Raw genomic sequence first — 7,448 nt, forward strand, 5'->3', positions numbered from 1 at the left:
TGTTGAGCTAAGTCATTTTGACGGTTTAATTCAGGTTCCAGTAATCCTACTGCTAAGTTTAGTGAAATCTAATTGATCAAAGCAAATTTAACTGTACAGGGTGAAATTAACCTCCTCCTGCCCCCATTTCTAATGTTGTTGTTCAGTGAGCTAACTCCAGGGTGCTGGGTAGTTTTCCAGTTCACCCTCCGCCAACATTATGGGGGCATTGTCAATACTGAGGTAGCTTGATGGAGAGATGCTCTGTGCCGAGCAGATTTGAAACAGCACACCGTGTTTCAGGAACAAGAAAATGTCAGCCTATATAGATTAATGACGTTAATGTGTTTGGCAAGCAATTGTATGCAACAGAGGCGCAGGTATGATCTCTCAGATACCACACACCCAGGAACATGTACAAACAGGAGCAAGGGAACAGAGAGCTGTTTCAAACATGAGAAGAGGAGAAGGTAAAACAATCCCTTAGCCTTGTTCCAAGACTCAGGGAGTCTACAGCACATCTGTGTTATTACAGCTGTGTCCCAGCTGGCACACAGAAACTTTAATATTCTTACATAACACAGACCCATTAATTTATGACTTGACTTTCGCAATTGAAACATCAAACAACGTCCTACGGGCTTGTGTCTTTCTGTCTGCTTCCTGACATTAACCCTGAATGGCCCAAATCTAATTTTAAGCTTATGTCCCTACGGAGCATACAATTCTGTGATCTCAATACATGGCCAAAAGGTTATTTCTGCATGTTAGAATTGCTGCCAATACCGATCCCACTTAGTGCGGGGCTACCGCAGTTCTTCAACTCCGACAGTGTGGCACTCCCTCTGTGCTGACTCCCTGACATTGCGGTACTTCATCAAATTAGATACATCAACATTGCGGCGCTCCTTCAGTAATTAACATCCAGCAGTATGTGGATCCTTCTGTGAAGTTACTCGGATAGTGCAGCACACCCTCAGTACTGATGTCTGAAGGCTCGGTATGCCCTGAACACTGACCCTCGGACATGGCGGCACTCCCACATTATTGACCCTCCGACAGGGTGGCACTACATCAGCACTGAGCCTCCGACAGTTTTGCATCCTCTCAATGAAGACCATCCGACAGCGTGGCACTTCCTCAGGACATCCCATCTGACAGTAATGCACTTAGTCTGCAGTGACCGTCCGGCTCTGCGACACTCCCTCTGTACTGGCCCTCTGACAGTGCGGCGCTCCCTCGGAACTGCCCCACAAACTGTGCGACGCTCCCTCATTAGTGATCCTCTGACAGTGCCACAATCACTCAGTACTGACCCTCCACAAAGCGGGACTCCTGTGGCACATACCCTGCAAAAGTGCAGTGATACCCCAGTACTGAACCTCCGATAGTTTGTTGCTCCCCAGTACTGATCCTCTGACAGTGTGGCACTTCCTAAAAACTGAAACTCTGACATTGTGGCAGTCCATCAGAACTGACCCTCCGACAGAGCGACACTTCCTCATTACTGACCATCGGACAGCGAGGTGCTTCCTCAGTACTAACCTTCCGAATGTGCAGCGCTCCCTCAGTCAGAGAGGTACACCCTTAGTAAGTGGCTCTCCTACAAGGAACCAGACCCTAAGTAATGACCAGGCGACAGCGCATTACTCCCTCAGTAATGATCTTCTGACAGTGCAGCACTCTCTCAGCACTGACTCTCCGACAGTGCGGCGCTTCCTGAATCTTGAGCCTGTGGCAGTCAGTCGCCCCCTGAATACCGACACGTTGAAGGTGCGGTCGGCCCTCTGTGCTGACTATCCGATAATGCAGCACACCTTCAAGTCGGACTCACCAAGCGTGTGGCAAAACTTCAGTTCTGACTCTCCGACAGTGCGACAATCGCTCAGAACTGAGCCAACGGCAGTGTGGCGCTCCCTCAGTACTGACCCTGCAACAGTACTTTGCTTCTCGAAAGCAGACCCTTCGACACTCAGGCGCTTTTTCTGTACTGAACATCCGACAGTGCAGCTGTCCCTCAGTACAGACCTTTAGAAAGTGCGGCACATCCTCAGAGCTGACCATCCGACATTGGGGTGCTTCCTCAGAACTGACCCTCTGACAGTGCGACACTCCAGCAGTCGTGACCCTCCCACAGTGCAGCTCTCCCTCAGTACTGTGCATCCGACAGTGTTGCACTCCGTTTGTACTGACCCTCCGCTGCTTCGGCAAACTCTTAGTACTGACCCTCTAATTGTACGGCAGAACCTCATTACTCACCTTCCGGCAGTGCAGCACGCTCTTAGCACTCACCATCCAACAGGGAGGTTCGCCTTCATCAATGACCCTCCAACAATGGTGCACTCCCTCAGTAATGCACCATGAACACCAGAAGCCTTATTTCCCAGCTGCGGATCATGCTGTATTCAAATTATGATCAGAATAAAGAGTGCAAACATCTCAACATTCACAATTCATTCAGAGATGAGGTAGAGCATTTCCTCACAGAGCGTCGTGGGTCTTTGGATTTGTCTTCCACAGAATGTTGTGGGAGCATAGCCTTTGAATATATTTAAGACCAAGCGAGATAGAATCTCGCTTAACAAGGTTGAGAAAGGTTATTGAGGTGCTGTGGGCATGTGGGGTTGAGGATTATTTCAGATCAGACGTGATCTTGTTGAATGGCGGAGTGGATCGAGGGGCCTAGTCGCCCACTCCTGCTCGTAATCGATCTGTTCGTAGGTATAGCTATTAATCAATTTCAACAATATATTTTTAATTAATATGTTGAATTATTAATAAACTACAATATATTATGCGTTAATGCATCCAATTGTTAACTTTATCATTAGCATATTATTTATTATTGGTCTAAATATTAATTAAGTTAAACATGTAATATCAAATTATACACCTAATTATTAATTAATTCCAACAGCATGTTACGAATTGTCATCCAATTTATTACATTACATTAAGAATTTAAAAGTCTAAATACTCATTATAAATTGAACATCTAATTATCAATTAATTTCTAAACATATATTATACATTATTGGACTAATTATTAATCAAATGCAACAAAATATTATACATAAAAATCCAATTATTCAATAATCTTTTTCCACCTCTAGTATACCTAATGATGATTTAATATCAATGCTTTATGATTTGTGCATCTTCTTTATAATTAAAAGTCCACCTTTAAGATTTCTTATTATAAAGTAATCTCAAATGTTTATCAACAGCAGAAACAATTAGTTACTCTTAATCTGTTATTAACATTGCATTAATTGTTTTCATTTATTTTCATTGATACATTTAATCATTATTTAGTTTAATAACCCGTCAGAGAGTGCGTACTGTTGGAGCGTATATAGTTGGGGTGTGCCGCACTGTCAGAGGATTATTATTGGAGTGCCATACTGACAGAAGGTCAGTACTGTAAAAGTGTCGCACTGTCGGAGGATCAGGTCTGAGATAGCGCTGCACTGTCGGACGGTCAGTGCTGAGGGAGCGCTGCATTGCTGGAGGGTCAGTACGGAGGGAGCGCCGCACTGTCAGAATGCCAGTATGGAGGCAGCGCCGCACTGTCGGTGAGTCAGTATGGAGGGAGTGCTGTACTGTAGGAGGGTAAGTTCTGAGGGAGTGCCACGCATTTGGAAAGTCAGTTCTGAGGCAGTGCCGCACTCTCGGAGTGTCAGTGCTCAGGATGTGTAGCACTGTTAGAGGATCAGGACACATGGCATGCTTGCCTTTATTGGCAGGGGCATTGAATATAAAAGCTGGGAAGTCATGCTGCAGCTGTATAGAATTTTGGTTAGGCCACACTTGGAATATTGCGTGCAATTCTGGTCGCCACATTACCAGAAGGACATGGAGGCGTTGGAGAGGGTGGAGAGGATGTTTACCAGAATGCTGCCTGGTCTGGGGTTCATTAGCTGTGAGAAGTGTTTGGAGAAACTAGGATTGTTCTCACTAGAGCGCCGTAGATTAAGGGGCGACTTGATAGAAGTTTACAAAATTATGAGTGGCATCGCAAGAGTAGATAGTCAGATGCTTTTTCCGAGCTTGGAAGAGTCAATCACAAGGGGGCATAGAATTAAGGTGAGAGTAGAAAACTATAGAGGAGATATGCGGGACAAGTTTATTTTATGCAGAGGGTAGTGAGTGTCTGGAATTCGCTGCCAAAGGAGGTGGTGGAAGCTGGTGCGACACTGGTGTATAAGGACAACTTGACATGTACATGAATAGGATGGGAATAGAGGGATAAGGACACTGGAAGTGCAAATGTTTTAGTTCACGGGCAACATGATTGGCGCAGGCTTGGAGGGCTGAAGGACCTGTTACTGTGCTGTACTTCTCTTTATTCTTGTTCTTTGTTCAATAGACTGGGGCTTTTACTAAAGTATTAGATTGCATACTGTCAGCATTTTGACAGAACGGCGGGCCACTGACTAAAATAATAGAGTGCTTAGACTGGCAGCATGTTGACTCAGCCGGGGGGGGGGGTTTCACTATTGCAATTGAATGCATAGACTGTCAGCATGCTGACAGAGCCGGGTGTCTGCCACTATATTAATAGAGTGCATAGACTGTCAGCATGTTGACTGGGCCGGGCGACTGTCACTATGGCAATAGAGGGTACAGACTGGTATCTTGTTGACAGAGCCGGGTGTCTGTCAGTATATTAATAGAGCGCATAGATTGTCAGCATTACAATAGAGCCGGGGTTCTGTCCTTATAGTAATAGAGAGCATAGACTGTCAGCATGTTGACATAGCCGGGGCTCTGTCACTATAATACCAGAGAGCATAGACTGGTATCTTGTTGACAGAGCCGGGGGTCTGTCACTATAGTATTAGAGTGCTTAGACTGTCCATATCTTGACAGAGTCTGGTGTCTGCCACTATCATATTAGAGTGCCTATACTGTCCATATGTTGACAGAGCCATGGGACTGTCGGTATATTAGTAGACTGCATAGACGGTCAGAACTTTGACTGGCCCGGGTGGCTTTCAATACAGTGATAGTGTCCATAGACTGTCAGCAGGTTGTGTGAGCCGGGGGGCTGTGAATATAGTAATAGAGTGCACAGACTGTCAGCATGTTGATAAAGCCAGGGGGCTGTCTCTATTGTAATATAGCACATAGACTGTCAGCATGTTGACAGAGGCGGGGGGCTGTCACTATAGTAATAGAGTGCTTGCACTGTAATTATGATGACATAGCCGGGAGGCTTTCAGTATTGTATTAGATTGCCTAGACTGTCAGCATTTCGACAGATCCAGTTGTCTGTCACTATACTAAGAGTTCATAGAGTGGCAGCATGTTGACAGAGCCTGGGCGTTGTCACTCTAGTATGAGAGAGCATAGACTGTCAGCAATTTGAAAGAGCCCGGAGACTGTCACTATAACAATAAAATGCAAAGACTGTCAGCATGTTTAGAGAGGCGGGGGGCTGTCAGTAGCTTATTAGAGTGCCTACACTGCCCGTATGTTGGCAGAGCCGTTTAGCTGTCACTATAGTAATAGTGTGCATAGTCTGTCAATATGTCGACATAGACGGTGGTCTGTCACTGTAATAATACAGGGCATACACTGTCAGCACGTTGACGGAGCCGGTGGGCTGTCAATTTATTAATATAGTGCATAGACTGCCAGTATGCTTACAGAGCCAGGGGACTGTCACTATTTGTAATAGAGTGCATGGATTTTCAGTTATTTGACAGAGCCGGGGGACTGTCACAATTCTAATAGGGTGGGGGATTGTCAGTATGTTTTTAAAGCCTAGAGCCTTTCATTGTTGTATTATCGTGCATAGACTGTTAATTGATTTACAGAGCCGAGGGACTACCACTATATGAATGCAGTGGTATTGTGCCTGCTTCTTTACCGAGCAGGGGACCTATCACTAAAGGTACATAATGTTATTCTGTCAGTATTTTTTCAAAGCCAGGGGTCTGTCACTGTCGTAAAAGCCTGGGGCGATACTCTTTCTGTTTACAGATTCGGCGGCCTGTCACAATAGCAATCGGAATTGAGACTGTAAGCATCTTTATAGACTTGGGGGCTTGTCAGATAACTCATAGAGTAGAAAGTCACACTGTATGATTAAAGAGCTGGGACACTGTCAATGAAGTAATGAGAGCCTAGAATTTCCCTAGTATTACATAACCCGTGTTCTGTCCCTTACGTAGTAAATCTTGACAAACCAGCGTCTTGTCAATTTAGAAATTAAGTGCGGAGACTCTAAGTTTGCTTACAGAGCCGGGCGCTGTCACTAAAGTAAATAATTGGGGAGACTGCGGGCATGTTTGGAGAGCCAGCGCCTGTTTTTTTAATAATTATATAGAGGGGAGGCTCTGGATATGTTTACAGAGCCGGGGCCTAACTTCACATTAATGGAGTGCGGAACCGGGGGCTTTATTAATAATAATAGAGCGGAGAGATTGTCACTGTCCTCACAGAGCCAGGAGAATAATTTACACTAAGGAGAGTGTCAGTATTATTACAGAGCCTGAGGACTGTGACGATACTAATAGTGTGTTTAAAGGGCGGGGGACTGTCACCATACGAATATGGTGATGAACTGTCTGAATGTTTACAGAGCCGGGGACCTCTCAATATCGTGATAGAGTGGAGAGACATTCAGCAGGTTTAAAGAGCAGGTGGCCTCACAATATAGTTATAGACGGGGTAACTGTCAGTATGTTTTCATTGCCTATGGCCTGTTACTATATTAATAGTGCGAGGAGACTGAATGTTTAAAGTGCTGTGGGCCTGCTACTATATTAGGAGAGTAGGGAGACTGTTGGTATGTTGAATTAGACGGAGCCTATCGCTATAGTACTGGAGTGAGGAAACTGTCTCTATATTTACAGAGCCTGGGAGCTGTCACTATAACAATAGTGTGGGCAGTTGGTCAGTAATTTTATAGAGACGTGGACCTTTCACTTAGCTAGTATCGTGGAGAGAATGACATAAAATGTACAGACCTGGTGACCAGTCACTGTAGTAATAAATTGGGAAGACTCTCGGTATGTTTACAGACCCGGGCACCTGTCAGTGTAGGAATAGATTGATTAGACTGTCAGCATGCTTGAAGAAGCGGGGCCAACCACTGCAGTAAGAGAGAATCTAGACTGTCAGTGTTTTATAGAACCAGGGTCTTGTTACCAGAGAAATTGAGTGGGGAGACTATCAGGATGTTTACAGAGCCAGGGGCCTGTAAGTGGATTTGGAGCTGTCAGTATATTTCCCGCTCGGCAGCCGGTCACAACAGTAATATCGTGGAGAGACTGTCAGCAGCTTTACAGACCGGGTTTTGTCACCATAGTATTAGAATGAGGAGACTGTCTGTATGTTTACAGAGGTCAGGACCCTGTCACTAGTGTAATAGAGTGAATATTCTGTCAGCATGATTACAGAGCCGGTGGCCTGTAACTACAATGCAAGACTGCGTAGGCTGTCATTATGTTTAGAGAGCT

This window comes from Cetorhinus maximus, unplaced genomic scaffold, assembly GCF_964194155.1.
Source record: "Cetorhinus maximus unplaced genomic scaffold, sCetMax3.hap1.1 HAP1_SCAFFOLD_130, whole genome shotgun sequence".
Lineage (NCBI taxonomy): Eukaryota > Metazoa > Chordata > Chondrichthyes > Lamniformes > Cetorhinidae > Cetorhinus > Cetorhinus maximus.